At 38.3% G+C, this 14325-nt stretch overlaps 1 pseudogene; it reads right to left on the bottom strand.

Moving 5' to 3' along the window:
- Positions 1 to 11253: 11253 nt before the first annotated feature.
- On the bottom strand, positions 11254 to 13490 carry LOC102505850 (annotated as a pseudogene).
- Positions 13491 to 14325: the final 835 nt, after the last annotated feature.

Raw genomic sequence — 14325 nt, 5'->3', positions numbered from 1 at the left:
CTGCGATTTCTGTAGTAATTTAGAATAGGAAAGCATTTTAATGTTATCTCATTTGATTCCATGAAGTAGGCAGCATTATTTTACCTGCAAGAAATCATGGCTCAGAGAAAGAGAAAGAAAAATACCATATGACATCACTCATATGTGGAATCTCAAACAAACAAAAAAGACACAAATGAACTTTCAGGCCAGACACCAAGGTCCAGGGTGTTTTTCCAGCCCAGTGACCCAGGATAAGTGTGGTTCTTCAGGGTCAGTGACCTAGGCCAAGGATGTGCGTTCCGTACCAATGACACAGGCCCAGGGTGTGTCTTCAGGGCCAGTGTCCAGGCCCAGGGTGTGTCTTCAGGGCCAGTGTCCAGGCCCAGGGTGTGTCTTTAAGGCCAGTGACCCAGGCCCAGGGTTGCCATTAGGGCGAGTAATCCAGGATCCAAAGATTCCCAGATCTGTGACTGCAGAAACAGCTTTCTGTGTGAAGTCTGATCCCATGGTCAGGTCCTTCCGTGTGAGCAGTGAATATAACCAGGGTGCAGCAGGTTTTAAGTTCCATTGACAGCTAATGGGCAGGAAATGTGGACTGAAAACTCTCGGAGGACAAAGTAAATGCCTCATTCTACAAGAAAGTTCAACAATTATCATTGATAGAAGGTGGTTGGAGTTATGCGAATGGCAGTGAAGGATTTCATGAGTGAATGAATCCCATTTACAACTCAGAGTCATCGAAGTTTTTCCTGTAGTGGAATAACCGGTACAATGAACAAAAATAACTTGTGGAGTATAAAGAAAAGGTAATTTTATTTTTTTATCTAATGGTCCTTTGTATAAAGGCTAATGACTAATACATAGTCACATTTATTTGGTGGGTCTGATTTGTCTTGTGCCCTGGCTGAAAACCCTTGGGGGCCTTATCCGATAACTTTTAAGAAATAAAAATCCTACCATCACTTAGGTCATAAATTTCTAAAATTAAAAATGTCTTGTGCCTATTGGATTTACTTTCCCTCCCGAAACAAACAGATAAAAAATTAGACAAAATATATGAAACTGTTTTAAAGGCATTGGACATTGTGTGTGGAGGACAGTGATGGCTGAGAGGCAGAAATCAAGTGAGGTGAGCCCTGTGGTTGTTACAGCAGCCTTGAGGGAATTTCCAGGCTGTAGTGCAGGGTGAAGGAAGTCTGGTACAATCCAGCAGACTCCCTGAATTGAGAAATGGACCTGAGAGTTCAAGGTGACCAGATCAGCTTGAGTCTGTGGGCCAGCATCCTGGAAAAGAGAGCTGTACAAAGAAAGAGTCCTTGAGATCTGCAAGAGGGTCTTACAAGTTCGGCACATGCATGTGAGAAACCAATGGGCCTGAGTCCAAGGACGGAACCTTTTGAAAGGATTAGCTGGAGCAGTAGGTGGTGATCAAGGTCAAAATAGTGCCTGTCTCCTCAGCTAGACTGGAAAACTTCACAATTATGAAGCCCCGGGTAGAGTACTCAGAGGTTCTTGACTCAGTAGTGTGAAATAATTAGTCCTAAAGTAAACACTTTCAAATATTCAAAAAATTAAGTCGAGATATGAATGATATAAAAATATAACTCAAATTTCTAGCAATGAAAACTGTAACATCTAAGATTAAAAACTACACTGGATTGGATTAATGGAAGATTTAATTTCACAGAAGAAGAGTTTAGAGAATTCGAAGGCATAGGAATAGACAGTCAAAAATGAAACACAAATTTAAAAAGTTACTGAGTTGAGGGTCAACTTCAAGTAACCTGATATACATGTAATTGGAATTTCTCAAGTCAGGTGAGTAGGAAAAACCTTGAAAAAATAATGGCTGAAACTTTTCCAAATTTGATCAAAGCTGTAGACAGAGAGCTGGAAAATTCTGCAGATCCCAAGCAAAAGAATAAAAGAGCCCTGGAAATCATAATTGCATCAGTCAGTGCATAAGATCTTTTCCTTATTTATTTATTTTAACTTTTTAAATTTTTAAATTAAATTTTTTTTATTGAATGAAAGATTCCTTAAATTCTGTAGTGCTTTATAACATTCAAAATTTTCACACATGATTTTGTATAATGCCATAGTAACCCTTTTTTCCTCCCTACCCTATATTGCCCCTCTCTCCTTCCCTGTCCTCACTGGTAACCACTAGTGTGTTCTCTATATCTGAGTTTGCTTCTTTTTTATTTTATTCAAGTTTGTTGTAATTTTTAGATTCTATATATAAGTGATATCATACAGTATTTGTCTTTCTCTGTCTGAGCTATTTCACATAGCGTAATGCCCCTCAAGTCCCTTTTGCTGCAAATAAGACAATTTCATTCTTTTTTATGGCTCAGTAGTATTCCATTTGTGTGTGCGTGTGTGTGTGTGTGTACCACATCTTCTTTATCCAGTCACCTATTGATGGACACTTAGGTTGCTTCCATACCATGGCATTATAGATAATGTTGTTATGAACATTGGGGTGAATGTATCTTTTTGAATTACTGGGTTTTTTGTTTGTTTGGTTGGTTTGGGGTTTTTTTAGATGTATACCCAGGAGTAGAATTGCTCGGTCACATGGTAGTTCCATTTTTAGTTTTTTGTAAAACCTCCATACTGTTTTCCATAGTGGCTGCACCAATTTATATTCCCACCAATGGTGTATGAGGGTTCCCTTTTCTCCACATCCTCACCAATGTTTGTTAGTTGTGTTCTTTTTGATGATGATCATTCTGACAGGTGTGAGCTGATATCTCATTGTGCTCACAGCCACCAAAACAGTCTTGGGAACTAGGAGCAAGTAGCAGAAGTGTTCTGACTTGAGATCCCCAACTTTTTTCAATCTGTTCTCTGATAATGAGTAGCAAAATCATGAAAAAGGAGGGAAAATACAATTACCACTTCTGAGATACTATTTTTTCTCTCAGTTTTATGTTTAAAAATTTAGAATATATTTTTAAAAAGAATTTTTGGAACGATTGATACTCTGTCTTCAACAGTGCTAGTTAACACCTGACATCTGAAGACAAATCACTTTAATTATTTTCTCATTCCTAGAATCTCTGCAGTTTGCCCCCCCAACCCCTTTTTTGGTGCTTCAGAAAAAAAAATCTCACGAAGTACTATTTGCATTTTAAGACTTTCCTTTCTGTTCAGGCAAGGGCCTCGTGATACCTGGGAAATATTCTGCTTTCTTAAAATTGGACATTTTGGTTCAGCTGCTTGAAATATGAGGCTCATCAGCATTTATAGCAGTTTTGCAATTCACCTCCAGGTTGCAATTTGAAATGTTGAGTTTAAATGGAAATGTGTTATGATTGGACTTGCGTTACCTTGGAAAAGTGCCTTTTTCTCATGTAGTCTCAAAGTAGGAAGGACCAGTCTATGTGCTCCCCGTGCTGTTTCTGTAATTAAACTTCGAGGAAATCAGCAATAAGACAGGGTTCTCACATCTTTGGATTTCACACCTGTTCTTGGTCTGTGAGTTACGTTGAACTAAAAATTTCGAAAGCACTACAAAACCTGTATTTGAAGAGTTTATCTGTATGGGTAGGACTTGGCCTGGCATTTTTATCATCAATTTAAAAGGATGGTTCTACATAAAAGGATATGCTTATAAGGTAACTGAATAGTTCCTTTTCTTTAGAAGCATTTTGTAGACAAATCACAGGCTTAAAATGTTATATAATCACAAGTATGAAATTATTACTGTTGGTTTGAGTGTGTGCTTTGCTGAGTAATTTAGACAGTAAGACATTCTGAATCTCAGTCTAATACTTATTTAGAGAATCTTGAAGAGGGTATGAAATAACACAACTGAATTGTGTAACTGTGTTCTTACTAGAACAAAATGTTCTTTAGAGGTTATGGGGAAGCATTGTGGTGGGTTTTTTTAGTACTTTTTTATTGAGTAATAATCATTTTACAATATTGTGTCAAATTCCAGTGTAGAGCACAATTTTTCAGTTATATGTAAACATGCATATATTCATTGTCACTTTTTTTCTCTGTGAGCTACCACAAGATCTTGTATATATTTCCCTGTGCTATACAGTATAATCTTGTTTATCTATTCTACATTTTGAAATCCCAGTCTGTACCTTCCTACCCCCTGCCCCCTTGGCAACCACAAGTTTGTACTCTACGTCTATGAGTCTGTTTCTGTTTTGTGTTTATGGTTTTTGTTTTTGTTTTTGTTTTTGTTTTTTTTAGATTCCACATATGAGCCATCTCATACGGTATTTTTCTTTCTCATTCTGACTTGCTTCACTTACAATGACATTCTCCAGGAACATCCATGCTGCTGCAAATGGTGTTATGTTGTCAGTTTTGATGGCTGAATAGTATTCCATTATATAAATATACCACATCGTCTTTATCCAGTCATCTGTCGATGGACATTTAGGCTATTTCCATGTCTTGGCTATTGTAAATAGTGCTGCTAGGAACATTGGGGTGCAGGTGTCATTTTGAAGTAGGGTTCCTTCTGGATATATGCCGAGGAGCAGGATTCCTGGGTCATATGGTAAGTCTGTTCCTAGTCTTTTGAGGAATCTCCATACTGTTTTCCACAGTGGCTGCACCAAACTGCATTCCCACCAGCAGTGTATGAGGGTTCCCCTTTCTCCACAGCCTCTCCAGCATTTGTCATTTGTGGATTTTTGAGTGATGGCCATTCTGACTGGTGTGAGGTGATACCTCATTGTAGTTTTGATGTGCATTTCTCTGATAATTAGTGATATTGAGCATTTTTTTCATGTGCCTATTGATCATTTGTATTTCTTCATTAGAGAATTGCTTTTTAGGTCTTTTGTCCTTTTTTGGATTGGGTTGTTTGTTTTTTTCTTATTAAGTCGTATGAGCTGCTTATATATCCTGGAGATCAAGCCTTTGTTGGTTTCATTTGCAAAATTTTCTCCCATTCCATAGGTTGTCTTTTTATTTTACTTATGGTTTCCTTTGCTGTGCAGAAGCTTGTAAGTTTCATTAAGTCTCATTTTTTTTATTCTTGCTTTTATTTCTATTGTTTGTGTAGACTGTCCTAGGAGAACATTTTTGAGAGGTAAAAGCATCACTGTATGCTGATGACATGTTACTATATAGAAAACCCTAAAAGCTCCACACAAAAACTACTAGAGCTGATCAAAGAATTCAGCAAGGTAGCAGGTTACAAGATTAATGTACAAAAATCAATTGCATGTCTTTACACTAACGATGAATCAACAGAAAAAGAAAGTAAAGAAGCAATCCCTTTAAAATAGCACCCAAAGTAATAAAATACCTAGGAATAAATCTAACCAAGGAGGTGAAAGAATTATACACATAAAACTATAAACCATTGATGAAGGAAATTAAAGAAGACTTTAAAAAATGGAAAGGTATCCCATGCTCCTGGATTGGAAGAATCAATATTGTTAAAATGGTCACACTGCCCAAGGCAATCAACAGATTTAATGCAATCCCTATCAAATTACCCAGGACATATTTCACAGAACTAGAACAAACCATAATAAAATTTATATGGAACCACAAAAGACCTAGAATTGCCAAAGCATTACTGAAGAAAAAGAAAGAGGCTGGAGGAACAATTCTCCCAGACTTCAGACAATACTATAGAGCTACAGTAGTCAAGACAGCATGTTATTGATACAACAACAGACATATAGACCAATGGAACAGAATAGCCCAGAAATGAACCCACAAACTTTTGGTCAAGTAATCTTCGACAAAGGAGGCAAGAATATACAATGGAACAAAGACAGTCTCTTCAGCAAATGGTGTTGGGAAAACTGGACAGCAGCATGTAAATCAGTGAAGCTAGAACACTCCCTTACACCATACACAAAAATAAACTCAAAATGGATCAAAGACTTAAACATAAGTCAAGATACAATAAACCTCCTACAAGAAAATATAGGCAAACATTATCTGACATACATCTCATTGTGGTTTTTAAAAATTGTTGTGAAATAATGCTGTTTGTTATATATAACACAACATATTTACTTCCCAAATGGTCTTTTAAAAATAAAAGTGTTAATTGTAGGGCCCAGAAATCATAACAGTTACAAGCAGTTGGAATGTCTTTACAATGTGTCAGAACATCTTAGCCAACTTTGTCATAGACTTTCTACTACATGATTCATTCATTGTCTGACTTGGATATTTTTGGTTAAAGAAGAAACATAATGTAAACTTCATTGTTTCTGTCACCTTATAAGAAGCACTGAGTCACATCTCCTGTGTCATAGCTATTTACTAGGAATGCAAATTCTTGCTTTTATTTTTTTAACCTTAGCTGCAGTATCATTCTGTTACAATGCCATGTGTAAGGTGTTTCTGAAGAATAAAATATATTGGGACTCATTTTGCTTATCCACATTTACCTTTTAAGCCATTACTACAGAAGTAAAATTTTTTTCAATGTCTGTTTTAGGTATTACTCCCAGACTTTTTGTATGTGCAGAATTTTACTAATGTGCCTATTATAGCTATGTTTTCTCTGTAATGTTCTTTTTAATTTAATTTAATTTTTTTTTGTATAAGACTCTAGTGAACATTGATATTATCCTCAGTAGGTCTACTTATTTTTTATTATTATTGTTCTTTTTAAGAAAAATACTGTTATAAGTAATTTAGAAATAACTCTGGTCCTGCCCATAGAAATAAATATAAAAACTGTGACGTGTGTTGTAATAACCTGGTGTGAAGACTGCTGGACACTTCCATACATAGTGACATGTACTGGGGAGCCGTGGCAAAAACGAATGAATGAGACTAATTTGGAGGTGTCTTTTTCCCCTGTCATGGTTAGCAGTGACTGTAATGTAGTTCTTTCCCTTCATCAAAACTTGGCCTGTCTGTTCCTCAGTTGTAAGCATTTCATTGATGATCTCCAGCCTGTTCCATTCATTTTCTTTGACCACCCCTGGAGACCTCTAATCCGTTGACCTTGCCATGATTTCTGTCAGTCCTTGCTCACTTTAATATTAACTTCTCTACTACTCAACATAGATTTTATGATCCAACAGTGTAACTCCTTTTGACATGTAGAGCTAGATCTTGTGGGGAATGCAGGAGGCAAGCTGGGTTGAGGGGAAGATGATGAATCCAATTTTTTTTACAGTGGGGGGGACTACAGCTCAAGTGGCAGAGCGCATGCTTGGCACGCACAAGGTCCAGGGTTCAATCCCCAGTACCTCCTCTAAAAATTAAATAAACCTAATTAGCCACCCCCAACACACAAAAATAAAATAAAATAAAAAGATTAAGCTGTCTTACTTTAATTTTTTACATATTACAAAGTAACTTTGTGGCATCTTAAAAGGCAATGTCAACTGGTGCTTATTATGTGGTTCTGAAATTCAGAGGAGAGTTCTGGGTGGAAAGTGTCCATTTTGGGAATATGGGTGATCCTAGGAAGAGAGCATATAATGATGAAAGAAAGGGGTAGAACTGAGCCAGGCCATACCCTCTAAAGGCAATGAAGGGGTGATGACCCTGTAAAGGTGAGGCCAGACACGGGAGAAGGAGCCAGAATAGCATGATGTCAGTGAAAAGAGGGCTTTAGAAAGGAAAGAGGGGTCATCCATGTAGAATGAGGTGGCGATGTGTGAACTATGGCAATGAAACCCTAAGGCTAAAATGTTGCATGACTGACATTAGATAGGCAGTGAGGTCACTGGTGACCTGAGGTGGAGAGTAGTTCTGAAGACATGTAGGAGCCAAATTAGAATAAGGGTAAGAGTTGGAGATGATGAATGGAGACACACATAGAATGTTTTCTCAAGAAATGAGGCTTGGAGGGAAGCATGAGGGAAGGTGGGACAGACAGTATGTGGAAAGGGGAGGGGGTTGAGGTGAGATTTTAGTTGGTTTCCTGTTTTCAGTCTGGGAGAGACTAAGCGTTGAGATACAAGCATAGCTCAATTGCTGGCATGAGCTTATCAGAATTCTGGTTTTATTATGTGTTTTCTAGCCAAAAGAAATGCTTATTGGGATCCTGTTGATCTTGATTTTTGCCTTTTCCAACTAGTATTGGAGTCTCCCAAGCAGCTCCAGAGTAAGTCAATAAATTGGTGCGCAGGTTTATTTATTAACTTCTATGTGTTTGGTTAGCTTGAATCATGGTTTGAGAAACTATTTGAGTGCATTGATATAACAGAGGTTCTAGACTTTCAAAAATCTAAGCTATAGACTGAGGAACATGGTGCCTGCATTTGGTGTTGCTGGTGTAGCAGTTGGGCTGATGTGCTAGTAAGAGGAATAAGGTTCACAGCTACTGTCGGTCCAGCCCTTACCATGTTCCACCTCACACTTCACCTGTCTCTAATCCTTTCCAGCAAGAAGGCTATCATTATCCTCATTTTACAGGTGAAAGAGATGAGGCTCAGATAATAGTTTTTGTTTAGATGTTACTATAGAAATATTCAAGCATACGTAAGAATAATGAAATCGGTGTCAAGAAAGCCCGTGAAACCCAGATTCAAGAATTACAGATACTTGCCAATCTTGTTTCATCTCTGTTTTCTCTCCTGCCCCCCCCCCCCCCAGCATGTTTTTCCTTCCTCCAGCTCAGAGAATTTAAATGTCTTGCCCAAGGCTACATGATTAGCATGCTTTTAAGTCTCTCCTACTGGTTAAACACTGGGTGAACCATTGGGAGTACAGATACAAAGAAGATTTGGTCTCTTTCAACATAATCACTGCCATTACCACCACCAAGTACTTGATAGACTTATAATGATGAACTAAATCAGTTCTTACAGAACAACAATCCCATGAGGTTAGGAAGTATTATGCCCATGTCACAGATGTGGAAACTGAGTTACAGAGAGGACGAGCAACTTGCCCAGGAGTGGTGTAACTGGATTCTAACCCTGATGGTCTGGCTTCAGAACCAGTACAGTCTGACGAAGAGAGCAGCCTGTAAATAGTTTGATTGGTGATGAGCTAAAAGGACACGGAAAGTACAACCTTCTAGTCTCCCTAGCCAGCTGGCCCCCTCTCTCCCTCTGACCTCCATCACCACGAGAGCAGACATTTGTGACAGCACCAACACCTCTGGGAGGCAGTGCCTATCTGGGTCTGTCTCTCCTAGTCTGTGCAGCTCCGTCAGAATCAAAGAGAAAATTCTGAAGTTAGTGGTAGACTTCAACCTGCTTGAGTTTAAGAGGCTGCTAACCTAACGATGTGTCTGATTGAGCATGTTGGTAGAAACTGGCAGCATCAGCCTCTGAAAAGCCTTTCAGGGGAATAAAGGTGGAGGCTTTTTAATTGCCAGTGAGACCTTGTTTAGCCAAGCCGAACACAGAGGAGCTGGGCTCTGCCTGAAGCATGTCCCCCTGATCATCGTGTTGCTTTAAATTATATAATATCTCAGTCATTAATAAGCATTGTTCTTTCATCTGGAGTAGAGAGGAGAAAAAAAGTTGCATCAGGAAGAAGATGTTCCTTTTTATTTTTCTGGTTCCCCACTGTTATTCAGGATATCGTGTAACTTACACTCAGATTAATTGCTTGGTGATTAGTTGTGATTTATGTGCCTGCTCTAGGGACTAAAATGGTAGCTGCTGCCCCGAAGTTCATAGGCAAATGGGTAGGGATGCAAACTTACATGTAGCTGTGGGGTTGGCAGGAGGAGAGAAAGGAGAAGAGGGAGGGAAAATTAAGTGAGTATGTGGTAGGCTCAAATTTGTCTTCTTTGTTAAGAAGCATAACACTCTGAGTCAGACATTGGGTATATGGAAATAATCACTTGTAAGTGAAATTCTTCTTGGGGGGGTAGTTGATGTCAGCATTCGTGTCTTTTGATTTGAGTTTCCGAATTGTGTAATTGCATCATTTTTATTTTGCCTTGGAACTTCCTCCTTTGAAATAGAAGCAAACCCTTCTTCATGCCTGAAAACCGAAGGGCAGTCTCCTGGGTTGATGCTGAGAGTGTGCCAGTGGGAAGTTAGGTGGCTTTTGAGTGATGAACTGTTTGGGAGAATCGTTGTGCTTTAAATTGCTTCCAAGTTGATTTTGTAAAACACAGTGGAAAGACCTGTCCTCTAGACACTTGGCAAACTGCTGGATAACTCGTGTTCAGCAAGTGAAGCCTTTCAGCTATTCATCAAAACAAAGGCTCATATCCCCACTCACCCTGCAGATTCTCAGTGAGCTTTTGATGGAAATAAACTGTGACTCTCACCCAGCTCACTTTCCTATTAAAAAATAATAAAAAAGAAAAGAAAAAGGGAAGGAAAGAAGCCTCTGTCACAATGATTCATTAGAGGCAACTGCCCATGTCCCAGTTCATCTGAAGTTCATTAAGTTCCAATTCCCTCGAATGCCAAGTTCTAATAACACTGTAATCCAAGAAGTCAAGGAAATAATTTATTCCAATGGTTTATATACTTGTAAGTGCCCTGCTAAGTTTGTGATGTACACAGATGCGTGAAGCTCATTACTATATTTGACAAGTTTATACATGACCTTTGGGCAATAGGAATTTTACACAGTAGGAAACATTCCCATTGGACGTGTGTTGGCTTAGCCACACATTTGAATTCTGTGTTAGTTTGCATCATTTCAGGATTTGAAATCATTTCTTTGAAGAATGTTCTACTCTTTTCAAACCTTTCAGAATTGAATTTGAAGAAGATAATTCTACTCCCTAACTTATATTCCTCTCAAAATTTATTATTATTATTATTATTAATTATTATTATTATTATTATTATTATTATTTTATTATTATTATTTTACCTCCCCTTGAAACTTTATTTAATGCAGTCTTAAGATCTGTTGCTCCTTAACAGTCATGCAAACTTAAAATTAGCATCACTGGAAACTTCATCACACAAATTGCAGTTCTCAGTGCTATCCTGAGATTTACAGCCCAAAAGACACTATCATCAGTGCACATGCACAGTACTACAATCAGCTTTGTTCCCCTAATTATTCAGTCTAAAATCTCTTAGCTACTTTGAGAGTTTAGGCTTCTTCTCTTTCAAATAAATAAAGATAACAAATATTATTAGTTTTAACATAGCCTATCATCACACCAAAGGAAAATTAGATTTGAGAAGTTTCATATTTATAATTAGATTTCATAAGACCTAACTATGTATCTCCCTTAGCACTATGACTTATGTGACTTGCAAGAATAATTAACAAATAACTTAAAATATTTAGAAGTCATTGTTCTGAAGATCTTTAAGAAGTACGCAATTCCAGACATCCACAGGTGTGTCTTCTCTCATCTTAGGTATATTTTAAGGTGATTTACACAGGACGACCTTGACCAAAACGACTTTTAGACCTTGTGCTTTTCTCTGAGCTGCTCTGCCGTGCAGTGACTGGCACTGAGGCCTTGATTTGTGCTTCAAACCTGGAGTGAATGCCTCCTGCAAATTCTTTTGCTTCTTTTGACTTGACTTGGTCCAGGTCACCCAATCTCATCTTTATTAGGTACCTGGTAATTTCAGACATCTGCCGTTGATCATCTTCTCTTTGTGCATCTTGACTGAACCTCAAGGATCTTGTGGCATCCCACTTATTCTTCTGCATACTCACAGTGAAAGGAGACACATCTCTAGAAGTTGACTTCTCCAATGCCTTTTCTTTCTTCTGACCACAGGGTGAAGACATCTGTTTTTTGGTTGTTTAGTGAACTTCTTTGGCTTTTTCTTTTTCCTTTGTTTCTTGGATACTTCTTCTTCATCTCCAACTTCAACTTCAGTGACCTCAGATCCAGTGGTATATTCTTCTTCTGAAAATAATGACTATTGTTTCAGTTGCAGAGTCCAGTTTTTCAGTGACCAGAAAGCTTTGAGCTCCCCACTTTTGGGGCCCCATGGTGTATTTGGTTCCAGTAAAACATCACAGTCTAGACCTTTTTCATCACGGAGACCAACCCCAGAATCACTAACTGTGTCTTTAGCAAAAGGCACAAGAATGACATCTTTGTGTTTGTGCAGATCATCCAGGATTCTAGCAGTTGGACAGGACAGCAAATCTTTACCCTCACCTTGATCATGAAGAGCAACCATGTGGTCCCTTACTTTGTAAGCTGAGTGGGGTCAAACCAAAGAACCTTTTGGTTATAGCAGGGATAAATTCCAGTGCCAACAGTACTCAGTGAACTTCCTGCAGTAGGATAAATCACTGTTTCTGAGAGATACTGACAATGTGAAAATTCTGTACAGAGAAAAGCTTGATAACATCTTGAACAAGTTAGCCAGTTGACTGTTCCCCACAAGTACCAATATATATCTTTCCAAGATTTTAGTTCTCCAAAAAGACTATTCAAATACTCATGAACATCCCAAGTCTTATCACTTATATGAATGTAGATAATATTTCCACGTTGATCCACATTGATTTTTCCAGGAATGCAAGGAATTCTTCTGTTTCTTTTGTTAAAAGCTTCTTACACAAACTGCATCTGTATAATGTTGCTGCATTTTTCCGAGAATCTGGATTCAAATACTCAGGATCAAGCAGTCTTTCAATCTTCTTACAAAAAAGTTTACTCCTAAACTTACCTTTCTTGTCCTTTAAGTCGTCAACTTCATTGTGTTGAAGATCAGCTATATGTGTAAGAAGATTTGCGTTAATACAGTTCATGTTGCATGGGGTAGCTACTATGGCATTCATATTGTTGTGAATACACTGTTCAACCAATAAATCCATTTTCAAAAACTCTGAAGAAATAAGAATTGAAAAGACATTTCCTGGCTCTAAAGTGGGCATCTCACAATCTTTATTCTCCTTAGTGCTCCTTTTAACATATTTTATCAACCAGTTGAAAATGTGAACGTCACAATGAACTGAAATGTTCACCTCTTTCCAGCACTGGGCATCCATAGATAAAGATAAAGCAAAGTAATTCATTTCTGATATCAAAAGATCTCATGAGCAAATAAAATCTTTCAAGTTTTTGGCTTCATCACATACGTGGATCACCGCGTTTGGCCTGTTTTAGAAACTGCGTCCTGACCAACTGGAGTCTCCTGAAATTCTCCCTGTGTGTTAAGAAGTGAGAACTTGATACACGTGGCTAAAGTTTCAACAGGGCTCTCGCCAGCAGCCATTAGGGGGCTATACTGGTTGTCGACAGGTGAGCTTCCACTGCTCTTCAGTTCATCAAACCTCTTTGCACACTCTTTGGGTGTTAAGCCAGGCACAAGCCTTGCCACAGTTTCCCAGTTGATGGTCTGATGGATTCCAATTGATGGATAAAGGATCATGTCCAATACCATTTGGTTGTTATTGTTCAGGAAATTGTTGTTTTCTGAATGTCCACGACTAATCTTTTGGAACTCCACAAGGCCGCGGCGATGCTCACTGCTCCTCCGTCATCTGCAGCAGCCAGCACCGCCCGGCCGTGAAGCTCCCGCGACCGGAACCGCAGCCCGGGCCGTGGCGCCGCCGCCCGCGCCGGCTCGCAAGCCGCGGCGGGTACCAGCGCTGGTAGCGGGATCCCTCTTAAAATTATTTTTGATGGGGGTATCATGCATCCTTACGGGGTTGGTGAAAATTGGAAGGAACTGTCAAATATGAACACATTTGTTTTATGTCATGCATCATTATTTAGAGCATGAGAGTTAAAAGTAAATTTGGCTCTGAGAAAAATACATTATTGGTGAGGGTTAATGAACACACCAGGCATTTTAATACAAAATTGCCATGAAAACATATACTATATGCTTGAATTAAATACTGAATTTGAAAGAAAGCTTCTTGCTGAATTTGCACTCATTTTAGATGTTGAAATTGTTTTTGTGATGTCTGTAGAATAAGTTTTTTTTAAGAGGATGAATTTTTCCACATTTAACACTAACTAAATGGGATTATGAATGAGCGAATTATTACAAACATTGGTTGTTTTCTGAGGGAGAAAAAAGTGATATTAAATATGATAGGAAGAATATGTAAATTGCCATTTTGACCTATTGCCACAATGAAAAGAACAAAATGTGTGATATTGATAAAACAAAGTTAATTAAACAAATGTGTATTAAAGAACAATTGTTTCAGAGTCAAATAAGGTTTTCTGTCCTTTGTCATCTCTCTTCTGAGAACTACAGGCTACGTTCCTTTCCTCCTTTATTTTTATTTTCATTTTTTTAAGCAGAGCACAGCACATCTTACTCAGCCCATGTAGGACGTGTGTCCAGACCTCCTGGTTAATCTTACAAAGATGTCCACGAGGAAGTGTATGGAACTCATCTTCACCTACTTAACAACAAATATTTGTTCAATGAGTATTATGCTCCAGGCACTGTTCTAGGCATTGAGAATATAATATTGAAAAAAAAATAGGCAAAGGCCCTGACCTCGAGGGGCTTACAA

The sequence above is a fragment of the Camelus ferus genome, chromosome 35, assembly GCF_009834535.1.
Source record: "Camelus ferus isolate YT-003-E chromosome 35, BCGSAC_Cfer_1.0, whole genome shotgun sequence".
Lineage (NCBI taxonomy): Eukaryota > Metazoa > Chordata > Mammalia > Artiodactyla > Camelidae > Camelus > Camelus ferus.
This window is presented reverse-complemented; position numbering and strand designations above follow the sequence as displayed.